The sequence below is a fragment of the Rhinoderma darwinii genome, assembly GCF_050947455.1.
Source record: "Rhinoderma darwinii isolate aRhiDar2 chromosome 5 unlocalized genomic scaffold, aRhiDar2.hap1 SUPER_5_unloc_28, whole genome shotgun sequence".
Classification (NCBI taxonomy): Eukaryota; Metazoa; Chordata; class Amphibia; order Anura; family Rhinodermatidae; genus Rhinoderma; species Rhinoderma darwinii.
In genome coordinates, this window is record NW_027461785.1 from 501,104 (window position 1) to 513,637 (window position 12,534).

At 45.9% G+C, this 12,534-nt stretch overlaps 4 non-coding genes and 2 pseudogenes across 4 annotated transcripts; all 6 read left to right on the forward strand.

Moving 5' to 3' along the window:
• Positions 1-198: 198 nt before the first annotated feature.
• On the forward strand, positions 199-389 carry LOC142689115 (U2 spliceosomal RNA). Its single transcript, XR_012858123.1, has one exon. It is a non-coding gene; the product is annotated as a U2 spliceosomal RNA (small nuclear RNA).
• Positions 390-1,677: 1,288 nt separating this feature from the next.
• Positions 1,678-1,747, forward strand: LOC142689268 (U2 spliceosomal RNA; annotated as a pseudogene).
• Positions 1,748-2,536: 789 nt separating this feature from the next.
• Positions 2,537-2,719, forward strand: LOC142689171 (U2 spliceosomal RNA). Its single transcript, XR_012858155.1, has one exon. It is a non-coding gene; the product is annotated as a U2 spliceosomal RNA (small nuclear RNA).
• A 1,288-nt stretch (positions 2,720-4,007) lies between these two features.
• Positions 4,008-4,198, forward strand: LOC142689318 (U2 spliceosomal RNA). The gene has a single exon (XR_012858220.1). It is a non-coding gene; the product is annotated as a U2 spliceosomal RNA (small nuclear RNA).
• A 1,292-nt stretch (positions 4,199-5,490) lies between these two features.
• On the forward strand, positions 5,491-5,681 carry LOC142689320 (U2 spliceosomal RNA). Its single transcript, XR_012858222.1, has one exon. It is a non-coding gene; the product is annotated as a U2 spliceosomal RNA (small nuclear RNA).
• A 6,650-nt stretch (positions 5,682-12,331) lies between these two features.
• Positions 12,332-12,504, forward strand: LOC142689169 (U2 spliceosomal RNA; annotated as a pseudogene).
• The last annotated feature ends 30 nt before the right edge of the window (positions 12,505-12,534 follow it).

Below are 12,534 nucleotides of genomic sequence, written 5' to 3' on the forward strand. Positions count from 1 at the left end.
TCTTACTGTTCAGAAGAGACACCATTTCCGAGAAAGACTGTATAAAGCTGGCCCTAAGTGAAATTTACGTCTTCTATTTGTTGGACAGGAAGAGAGTGGGTCCAAAAGCCTCAAGCTGGTGGAATTTAAGAAGTTGGAACGTCCTGTTGGAAGATGTTTGAACTGAAGCTTTTTTCTGTTTCGCAGATTTTATAAGAAATAGCTGAATAAGAACTAAAAAAATTAAAATGTAAAAATCTGTTCTTATCAGTTTAATATCTGATACGTCCCCTATCTGGGGACCATATATTAAATGGATTTTTAGAACAGGGAGATGGAAATAGAGCTTGCTCTGTCCACTCCACGCATTGACCTGGTATTGCAGTATTTCCAGGACCGGTGCACCCTTCCCTTATGTGTTGACTAAAATCAGATTCCAAAAGTGCTATTTGTGTTTGCTATTGTTTTTGTCTTTCTGATGGGATCTCCCCTTTTAATCCCATTATTTCAACACCTGTTGGACAATGCATTTGTACAGTCATGTGTGATAATGAGCTCATTTATTAAATGCAATTAATGAATACATTGCCACCTCTTGTTGTGTGTGTGTGTGTGTGTGTGTGTGTCTTCTGTGTTTCTGTGTTTCCGGCATTTCACATTGGAACAGCTCATTCACCTTCCTTGTCTTCTCTCCGCCCTCCCTCCTAGGTAAGTTAAAGAGCTGCACCTGAGCCAGCCACTGATTGATGCAGCACCACAGTCAAATAGTGGAGTGGAGTGGAGTAGGGGAACAGCAAACAGCCATTAAAGCAGCCAGCCGCCTACCCGCCACAATGGACCTACCTGTGTACACTAGATGGATGTGATGGAATGTACTGTCGTCCCTACATTTCAAGAAGAAGTAAGAATTGCAGTTGCAACAAACCCTTGCTTGCCTACAAAGAGAGCAGCAATTTGGATTTGTTACTTTGTTACCTGGAAGAATAACAAACTGTGCAAGGATGGAGGTTGTAGGAGCAAGGAGAAGTTGTCTGTAAAGTTGGTGGATGCTTATTTTCCATTTTGCAGTCCCTTGTCTCCCTCTTGTGGCCTCCTGGAGGCAAATAAATGTGCAAAAAAAAGACAGCCTGGCGGCCGGCTGTTGCAGTGTTGCCCTCTCAGGCAACACTGAGTGACTGACTGAGCCTCACCGTCTTATATAAAGTTCAGACGGAACTTTGCACGTGTCATAGTGGAGCCCTCAGGATTCCAGAGCCAGCTTTCTGACATCATAATGGGGCCTCAGAGATAGATAAAAGCCTGGGCCCAGGCAGTGTTGGTCAGTGCTGCTCAGCAGGCAGCACTGGACTGGATTAAAGCTGATACAAGGTGTGAAGGAACAAGGGGTGGCTGTGGGCATGCACTTGCTGCCGCTGCCAGTGTTTATCTGCATGGCAGGAGGGCATTTGGGCGTTGCCAGGAAGGCGTTTTTATGTAGATTCCTCCTCTTTCAGCACTGCATTGTGGTGCAAGCAAAAGAAGCAAATCCTGTGTAGCTTCCTCTCCGGCCTTTATTCACCTCCCTCCCGCTTAGTAGCTGTAAATGTGTGTGAGCCTGCAGGGCCCCATGGAATTGCCTAGGAGTAGGCTGAATCAATCGCTGCAAGGGGTGAACAGCAGTATGGGACAGGCTCGGGCAAGGCAAGGGCCGCTCGGGTTATCGCTTCTCGGCCTTTTGGCTAAGATCAAGTGTAGTACCTGCTCAAGCTGAGGTTAGTAATCATCCCTGCCGGTGGTACGTGGGCCATCGTAGGGGGATGACAGAACGCCGAGGTGAGGGCAGGGAACCACAACGGTCATCGCTCTGGTGTACGCATTTGGTTTAAAGGTACCATTTGTAGGTGACCAGGCGACCGCCGGATCGAGGTCATTAGGCCGGGTAGTTTGGAAGCCCGAGTTGCTATGTGCCCCAGGGCTGGTGACCCTGGGGTGCCCTAACTCACTGGGGGTGGGATCCCACTGAGTGAAGGCACACTTGCACGCACTCTCTTTCACGCTATATGAGCACACACCTTTATTCTCCCGGCCTTCTGGCTGGGAGATGAGGAATTTTTTTTATACCTGGCGGATGTCCAGGCTGTATCACAGCGCACATCCACTTATTTAATTTTGTTTTTCACTGTGTGTTTGTCACGTTTGTCACAAGGATTTTGGGATGCGGTGCCCTTTTGGGACCCTCCTGAGGTCTAGGGGGAAAATGTGTGGCCTTCTGGTTCCTTTTTCCCCTGCAACCCGGCCTCCCTTCTTCGGAGGGGAGGTGCAACTAGGATGCAGGCTCCTAGGTGGACACTGGGGTGGCAGCCCAGGTAGAAGCCTAGGAGTGTGTTTGGGTCTCCCTAAGCTTCGGCGAGGGGGGACCATCGATCCTTGATCCTCTAGGCCTATGGTTTGGAGGGTCAGGGAATGGTTATGCGGGGCCTCTCTCTTTTAAGAGAAGGGCTGCGATAGACCGCATCCTTGTGCACTTTTTGTGTGGCACCTCTGCACTTTTTATGCACTTGGGTGATAGAAAGCACGACTCGGGCTTTCAATAAAAAAAAAAAAAAAATCTGTTCTTATCAGTTTAATATCTGATACGTCCCCTATCTGGGGACCATATATTAAATGGATTTTTAGAACAGGGAGATGGAAATAGAGCTTGCTCTGTCCACTCCACGCATTGACCTGGTATTGCAGTATTTCCAGGACCGGTGCACCCTTCCCTTATGTGTTGACTAAAATCAGATTCCAAAAGTGCTATTTGTGTTTGCTATTGTTTTTGTCTTTCTGATGGGATCTCCCCTTTTAATCCCATTATTTCAACACCTGTTGGACAATGCATTTGTACAGTCATGTGTGATAATGAGCTCATTTATTAAATGCAATTAATGAATACATTGCCACCTCTTGTTGTGTGTGTGTGTGTGTGTGTGTGTGTCTTCTGTGTTTCTGTGTTTCCGGCATTTCACATTGGAACAGCTCATTCACCTTCCTTGTCTTCTCTCCGCCCTCCCTCCTAGGTAAGTTAAAGAGCTGCACCTGAGCCAGCCACTGATTGATGCAGCACCACAGTCAAATAGTGGAGTGGAGTGGAGTAGGGGAACAGCAAACAGCCATTAAAGCAGCCAGCCGCCTACCCGCCACAATGGACCTACCTGTGTACACTAGATGGATGTGATGGAATGTACTGTCGTCCCTACATTTCAAGAAGAAGTAAGAATTGCAGTTGCAACAAACCCTTGCTTGCCTACAAAGAGAGCAGCAATTTGGATTTGTTACTTTGTTACCTGGAAGAATAACAAACTGTGCAAGGATGGAGGTTGTAGGAGCAAGGAGAAGTTGTCTGTAAAGTTGGTGGATGCTTATTTTCCATTTTGCAGTCCCTTGTCTCCCTCTTGTGGCCTCCTGGAGGCAAATAAATGTGCAAAAAAAAGACAGCCTGGCGGCCGGCTGTTGCAGTGTTGCCCTCTCAGGCAACACTGAGTGACTGACTGAGCCTCACCGTCTTATATAAAGTTCAGACGGAACTTTGCACGTGTCATAGTGGAGCCCTCAGGATTCCAGAGCCAGCTTTCTGACATCATAATGGGGCCTCAGAGATAGATAAAAGCCTGGGCCCAGGCAGTGTTGGTCAGTGCTGCTCAGCAGGCAGCACTGGACTGGATTAAAGCTGATACAAGGTGTGAAGGAACAAGGGGTGGCTGTGGGCATGCACTTGCTGCCGCTGCCAGTGTTTATCTGCATGGCAGGAGGGCATTTGGGCGTTGCCAGGAAGGCGTTTTTATGTAGATTCCTCCTCTTTCAGCACTGCATTGTGGTGCAAGCAAAAGAAGCAAATCCTGTGTAGCTTCCTCTCCGGCCTTTATTCACCTCCCTCCCGCTTAGTAGCTGTAAATGTGTGTGAGCCTGCAGGGCCCCATGGAATTGCCTAGGAGTAGGCTGAATCAATCGCTGCAAGGGGTGAACAGCAGTATGGGACAGGCTCGGGCAAGGCAAGGGCCGCTCGGGTTATCGCTTCTCGGCCTTTTGGCTAAGATCAAGTGTAGTATCTGTTCTTATCAGTTTAATATCTGATACGTCCCCTATCTGGGGACCATATATTAAATGGATTTTTAGAACAGGGAGATGGAAATAGAGCTTGCTCTGTCCACTCCACGCATTGACCTGGTATTGCAGTATTTCCAGGACCGGTGCACCCTTCCCTTATGTGTTGACTAAAATCAGATTCCAAAAGTGCTATTTGTGTTTGCTATTGTTTTTGTCTTTCTGATGGGATCTCCCCTTTTAATCCCATTATTTCAACACCTGTTGGACAATGCATTTGTACAGTCATGTGTGATAATGAGCTCATTTATTAAATGCAATTAATGAATACATTGCCACCTCTTGTTGTGTGTGTGTGTGTGTGTGTGTGTGTGTGTCTTCTGTGTTTCTGTGTTTCCGGCATTTCACATTGGAACAGCTCATTCACCTTCCTTGTCTTCTCTCCGCCCTCCCTCCTAGGTAAGTTAAAGAGCTGCACCTGAGCCAGCCACTGATTGATGCAGCACCACAGTCAAATAGTGGAGTGGAGTGGAGTAGGGGAACAGCAAACAGCCATTAAAGCAGCCAGCCGCCTACCCGCCACAATGGACCTACCTGTGTACACTAGATGGATGTGATGGAATGTACTGTCGTCCCTACATTTCAAGAAGAAGTAAGAATTGCAGTTGCAACAAACCCTTGCTTGCCTACAAAGAGAGCAGCAATTTGGATTTGTTACTTTGTTACCTGGAAGAATAACAAACTGTGCAAGGATGGAGGTTGTAGGAGCAAGGAGAAGTTGTCTGTAAAGTTGGTGGATGCTTATTTTCCATTTTGCAGTCCCTTGTCTCCCTCTTGTGGCCTCCTGGAGGCAAATAAATGTGCAAAAAAAAGACAGCCTGGCGGCCGGCTGTTGCAGTGTTGCCCTCTCAGGCAACACTGAGTGACTGACTGAGCCTCACCGTCTTATATAAAGTTCAGACGGAACTTTGCACGTGTCATAGTGGAGCCCTCAGGATTCCAGAGCCAGCTTTCTGACATCATAATGGGGCCTCAGAGATAGATAAAAGCCTGGGCCCAGGCAGTGTTGGTCAGTGCTGCTCAGCAGGCAGCACTGGACTGGATTAAAGCTGATACAAGGTGTGAAGGAACAAGGGGTGGCTGTGGGCATGCACTTGCTGCCGCTGCCAGTGTTTATCTGCATGGCAGGAGGGCATTTGGGCGTTGCCAGGAAGGCGTTTTTATGTAGATTCCTCCTCTTTCAGCACTGCATTGTGGTGCAAGCAAAAGAAGCAAATCCTGTGTAGCTTCCTCTCCGGCCTTTATTCACCTCCCTCCCGCTTAGTAGCTGTAAATGTGTGTGAGCCTGCAGGGCCCCATGGAATTGCCTAGGAGTAGGCTGAATCAATCGCTGCAAGGGGTGAACAGCAGTATGGGACAGGCTCGGGCAAGGCAAGGGCCGCTCGGGTTATCGCTTCTCGGCCTTTTGGCTAAGATCAAGTGTAGTATCTGTTCTTATCAGTTTAATATCTGATACGTCCCCTATCTGGGGACCATATATTAAATGGATTTTTAGAACAGGGAGATGGAAATAGAGCTTGCTCTGTCCACTCCACGCATTGACCTGGTATTGCAGTATTTCCAGGACCGGTGCACCCTTCCCTTATGTGTTGACTAAAATCAGATTCCAAAAGTGCTATTTGTGTTTGCTATTGTTTTTGTCTTTCTGATGGGATCTCCCCTTTTAATCCCATTATTTCAACACCTGTTGGACAATGCATTTGTACAGTCATGTGTGATAATGAGCTCATTTATTAAATGCAATTAATGAATACATTGCCACCTCTTGTTGTGTGTGTGTGTGTGTGTGTGTGTGTCTTCTGTGTTTCTGTGTTTCCGGCATTTCACATTGGAACAGCTCATTCACCTTCCTTGTCTTCTCTCCGCCCTCCCTCCTAGGTAAGTTAAAGAGCTGCACCTGAGCCAGCCACTGATTGATGCAGCACCACAGTCAAATAGTGGAGTGGAGTGGAGTAGGGGAACAGCAAACAGCCATTAAAGCAGCCAGCCGCCTACCCGCCACAATGGACCTACCTGTGTACACTAGATGGATGTGATGGAATGTACTGTCGTCCCTACATTTCAAGAAGAAGTAAGAATTGCAGTTGCAACAAACCCTTGCTTGCCTACAAAGAGAGCAGCAATTTGGATTTGTTACTTTGTTACCTGGAAGAATAACAAACTGTGCAAGGATGGAGGTTGTAGGAGCAAGGAGAAGTTGTCTGTAAAGTTGGTGGATGCTTATTTTCCATTTTGCAGTCCCTTGTCTCCCTCTTGTGGCCTCCTGGAGGCAAATAAATGTGCAAAAAAAAGACAGCCTGGCGGCCGGCTGTTGCAGTGTTGCCCTCTCAGGCAACACTGAGTGACTGACTGAGCCTCACCGTCTTATATAAAGTTCAGACGGAACTTTGCACGTGTCATAGTGGAGCCCTCAGGATTCCAGAGCCAGCTTTCTGACATCATAATGGGGCCTCAGAGATAGATAAAAGCCTGGGCCCAGGCAGTGTTGGTCAGTGCTGCTCAGCAGGCAGCACTGGACTGGATTAAAGCTGATACAAGGTGTGAAGGAACAAGGGGTGGCTGTGGGCATGCACTTGCTGCCGCTGCCAGTGTTTATCTGCATGGCAGGAGGGCATTTGGGCGTTGCCAGGAAGGCGTTTTTATGTAGATTCCTCCTCTTTCAGCACTGCATTGTGGTGCAAGCAAAAGAAGCAAATCCTGTGTAGCTTCCTCTCCGGCCTTTATTCACCTCCCTCCCGCTTAGTAGCTGTAAATGTGTGTGAGCCTGCAGGGCCCCATGGAATTGCCTAGGAGTAGGCTGAATCAATCGCTGCAAGGGGTGAACAGCAGTATGGGACAGGCTCGGGCAAGGCAAGGGCCGCTCGGGTTATCGCTTCTCGGCCTTTTGGCTAAGACCAAGTGTATTTATACAGGAGGTTTTTGGTCAGAAGGTGCTCAGGTACCCTCTCTCTCGGCCTCGGGGGATCGTCCAGGTTCGCCTGGACTTCACCCCCGTGCTGCTATTTGGGAGAGAGGCTTAGTCCTGAGCAACGAGTTGCGATCCCCCCCAGCCCCTTGGTCTCCGTAAGACAAGGGGCGCAGCGAAAGCTGTGCGGTTCGACCTGGCCACGCAAATGGCAGGCGAACCCGATGCGGTGCCGGTGTACGCCCGGCTTAAGAATTCTGCACGATTTATCGTGGCAGAGGGTGGAGGCGGTCCCCGTGGTATTAAATTTTTAGTCCACGCCATTTTGGAAGATCTGCTGGCGGTCCACAAGAACGAGCTCTTGGCTATCCAGGACTACCCGAAGCGAGGAATCTACGATGTCACCTTCATGGGAGAAGGAATACTCCGTGATGCTATGGACCGAGCTGAGAGGAAACAAGGTGAACTCGTAGCAGCGGGAGTCAAGGTAGTAGAGCATGAATTTGAAATAACCAAACTCGTGGTGATTAAAATGTATTCCCCATATGTGAGAGATATGGAAGTGGCAGCATTTCTAGCTGCCTACTTCAAAAATGTCAAACTCCTGGGGAAAGTGATGAACGAGTGTGGAGTGTGGACCGCCAAATGGAAGTTTTTAGTTACGCTGATTAAGGACCCCTCCACCCAAGAAACGAGATTACCACCGGCTCGTTTTAAAATTGGAAATGTGAATGGCGACCTCTACTTCTCAGGGATGCCAAACTTCTGCAGGGCTTGTGGTACCTATGGACATACCAGTTTTAACTGCGATGTCACCTGCAGAAACTGTGGAAGCAAAGAGCACAATATAAGGGAGTGCACAGAAGAAAAAAAATGCAACTTTTGTCAAAAAACTGGTCACTTGTATTTTTCTTGTCCTCATAGGTACCGAAGCGGAGAAGAAGAGCAACCCGGGGCGCCCCCACGTGCTCCACCAGCGGACCAGCCCCGCCCTCAGGGAGAGGAACAAGCCAATGCTGCAAAGGAGCAGCGGGGTACCTGGGCTTCAAGGGTACGGTCTGTTGGAGCCAAAGCAGGTACCTCACAGCCAACAGCCTCAGAGGAGAGAAGGGAGTCCAGTGCGAAGGAAAAACGCCAAGCCAAACGTAAGGCTGAGAAGGGGCAGGCCAGTGAGATAACTGAGGCATCCCAGAGTGCTGGTTGCTCAGTGGATGCCGGGCCTGCTCCCAATCCTGGGTCTCTAGATACGGAGTCTGAAGAGGAAGGTTGGCTGAAAGTGGGTCCCCGTAAAAAGGGTAAACAGGAGCGTGCCGGTAGGGGGGTGACAGGGGAGGAGCAAATGGATACGTCCGTAAAGCAAAGTGAGGCTCCTCCTAGGACCGCCCCCTCGTCGTTACTGGTGAGGAGGGTGGGCACTGTTCCCCCCGAGCCAACCGACACCCCGCCATGTGCGCAACCTCCCCCTCTAGAACGGCCTGCACGGCCTGCACGGCCTCAGGGGGGAGCGGCGGGGCCCTTGGGGGACCCACCCGATACAGACCTATATGGTCAGCCGTTAGAGACCCAGGTAAGGCTGTGTGAATCTGGACTCCCTGTATACGAGATGAGGGCTGTTGGCTCGACGCTCACGGAAGGTAGTTCCTCTCCTGAATCATCCCCTTTCTCGCTAGAGTCAGACGAGGGCGGGGAGATGAGTTCAAGCGAGATTTCTGGTATTGCTGGTGGGGGCCAAGTCTGATTTTAAGTAACACGATTATTTATTTTTTAAAATCAAGACTAACACAATTAAAACTCCACGATGTCTGAAATAAAGGGGATCTCCCTCAACGTGAGGGGCGCCAAGTCCAAAGTCAGAAGGGTTGCTCTCTTCAGTTTTTTATCTGGCCTGGCAGCCTCTGTTTTTTTCCTGCAGGAGTGCGGCATTCCCCATGCAATGAAGTACCATAAATACAAAGAGGATTGGAAGTATGGTCCATCAGTCTGGTCTGGATCTAACGAGTCCAGATCAGCAGGGGTCGCCATTCTTTTTAAGGGAAACGTTTTTATTGATTTTATTCAAGAGATTCTTCCAGGACGTATTTTATTGGTTAAAGCTTTTATTGACGGCGTAAAATGGCAGTTTTTAAATTTTTACGGCTCACCTGACAAAAAGGAGAGAGCAGAGATGCTAGAAATGTTACCTCTTTTTATTAATACAACTGAGCCTTTTATCCTCGCAGGTGATTTTAACTGTATCCTGAGGGGGGAACGCCGGCTTACCAGTACTACAAGTAGGAATTACGATAAGACCTCTGGACTGCTCAAAGATATTGTAAATGATTTTAAATTAACAGATTTGTACAAAGAATGTAATAGGAGCAGCCCAGAGGAAGCCGGCGTTACCTGGAGCAACGCCACCTGTAGCTCCAGGATAGATTTTATTTTTTGTAATGAGAATGTACTGCCTTTTAATTGTGAAGTTTTAACTAATGTTTTCTCAGATCACAAGCTTTTATCATTTTATGTAAAGCGTGATTTTAATAAACCGGTGTGTAAGAAGTCCTGGAAGTTAAATGTTTCCCTTTTAGAGGATCCACAGGTTTTTACTGATTTTATTGAATTTTACCAAAAATGCAGGCGGGGGAGAGACATGCGTACTCCCATCAGTGCATGGTGGGAGAAAATGAAAAAAAGAATAAAGGAATTTTTTATTAAAAAGAGCGTGGCGAAAGCCAGAGAAAAACATGCTTTTTTTAAAATTCTCAGCACCCGTCTGCAGACCCTGTACAAGATGAGAGATAATGAAATTGACGTTAAAACTGACATCACTAATTTAAAAAAAGAAATAGCTCAGTGCCTGGAGCAGAAAGGCAAAGAAATAATTTTCCGTTCCAAAATTCAGCATGTGGAGGAGAATGAGACCTGCTCCAGGTACTTTTTAAAAAAAATTAACAATAAAAAGGCTATTATTAAAAATATTGAAGGTGTGTCAGATGTACAGGGTATTTTAAGTAAAGTTCATGAGTTTTATGCTGACCTTTTTAGTGTTAAAACTGTGGATCATAATTTTATGCGTGACTCACTGAAGGAGATTACTACTGTTTTAGACCCTGTCTCCCAGAATTTTTTATTACAGGAGCTGACGGAGCAGGAGGTTTTAGAAACGGTAAAGAGTTTTAAAGCCGGAAAAGTTCCCGGACCGGACGGTATACCCAGTGAGTTTTATGTCAAATTTTATGACATTTTAAAAGAGGATCTTTTTAGCCTTTTTTATGAAGTTTTTAATTCCAAGATGCTGCCTAAGTCCTGGCGGAAGGGTGAGGTCTCCCTGCTACATAAGAAAGGTGACATCGCAGTTTTGAAGAACTGGAGACCAATAACCCTTCTGAATAGCGACTATAAAATAATGGCAAAAGTGTGCGCAAATAGATTAAAAGCCATAATACCCCACATTGTACACTCTAACCAGGTGTGTGGGGTGCCAGGCCGCAGCATCTGGGATAATCTTAACCTGGTAAAAGATGTGATTGAGGACACGAGGTCTAGAAGAGGTAAATTAGCCATTTTATCTATAGACTTCGAGAAGGCGTTCGACCGTGTCTCTCATTTTTATCTTTTTAAGGTTTTAGAGCGTATGGGTATACCTGAAGGATTTTTATTATCACTTAAAGCCTTTTATAAAGATTGCACAAGCAAAATTTTAGTGAATGGTTTTAAGACACAGGACGTGATTTTAGACTCAGGGGTGAAGCAGGGGTGTCCCTTGTCCCCACTGCTTTTTATTTGCGCATTAGAGCCTCTACTGTGTACAATTCGCCGCGATAAGTTAATACGTGGAGTCCCCCTGCCCGGGGGTGGCGGCGTAGAGGCTAAAGCAGTGGGGTACATGGACGATGTAGCGGTTTTTTGCAGGGACACCCTGTCGCTTCAGAGAACCCTCAGACAAGTTGAGTTTTATTGCTGTGCTTCCGGTTTTAAGGTGAACTTCGACAAAAGTAATATTTTAAATATAGGAAGCATGGCTTTTAGAGACATACCCGTCCCTGTGTCAGATAATATTACGATTTTAGGTGTCTCCTTCAGTGAGTGCGATAATGGTTTTATCAGTTGGGACATGGTGGCGCAGAAGGTAAATCAAAAAATATGTATGTGGAACATGAGAAAACTTACCATGGAGGGAAAAGTTTTAATTATTAAAATGGTCATTTTACCCCTGCTTTTATATCTCAGTATGGTTTTCCCTCCCCCCACGGTTTTATTGCAAAAAATTACTAAAGCATGTTTTACCTTCTTTTGGAGTTCCAGAATGGAGAAACTTAAAAGAGAGATTGTGATGAAATCCAAACCGAAGGGTGGCAAAGATTTTCCGAATTTTAACAGGTTTCTTTTAATCAAGTTCTTCAGTTTCTGTTTTAATTCCCTTTTTAAAGAACATTATTGGTCCTATTTTTTACGTTTTAATACAGGGTTTTTAATGCGAAGGTTTGGGTGGTTCAACATTGTTTTATCCTCACCTTACGCTTTTAAACTCTCAATAAACTATGTGATTTTAGAAAAGATAGTGACCTTATTCAATCTGAAGGGAAAAAATGTAAATGAGCTGAAAAATAGTAAAAAATTAATTAAAGACCTAAGAGAAAGTGAGACGGTCAGCAGGATTGAGAATTTTAATGAGGAACGAAGTGCTTTTATCTTCAAAATTATTAATGTGTTTTATCTTTTTAATACACAGATGGACCTGGCCTGGAGCTGCATTCATCAATGTCTTCCATGCCGGGCATTCCAATACAGAAGGAGGCTCGCGAGGTCTGCCGTCTGCCCGAGGGAAGGCTGCCAGGCCGAGGAAACGATTCGACACATTTTTTGGACGTGTGATTTTGCGAAGGAATTTTGGAAAAAAATATTCCCTCTTTTGGTAAAGATGGCAGACCTGAAAGACTTGAATTATGAAGATATTTTATATGGACTATTTGGATGCCCAACCGCGAGCCAAAAGATAATAGCGTGGAAGACGATGAATTGCGCCAAAGAAGCTCTATGGAAGGCCAGGAACATCCTGATTTTTAAGCACGATGTTTTATCTACTGATGATGTTTTAGGTCTTTGTTTTAGCGAAATGTACATTTATTATTTATTAGACAAAAAAAGAAATGCCACCCTTCTTAATAAATGGTTTGTGAAAGAATGGAACTCCAACATATAAAGATTTGCCACCATGTCCCTTTTATGTAATGTAATGCAATGAAATATTGATTTTATTGTTATTCATTTGTACAAAAGTTGGTTTTATTGTAAACTGTATTTTTTATCATGAAATAAATCATTGACACCCCTGAAAAGGGGTAGCCAACTTAAAAAAAAAAAAATCTGTTCTTATCAGTTTAATATCTGATACGTCCCCTATCTGGGGACCATATATTAAATGGATTTTTAGAACAGGGAGATGGAAATAGAGCTTGCTCTGTCCACTCCACGCATTGACCTGGTATTGCAGTATTTCCAGGACCGGTGCACCCTTCCCTTATGTGTTGACTAAAATCAGATTCCAA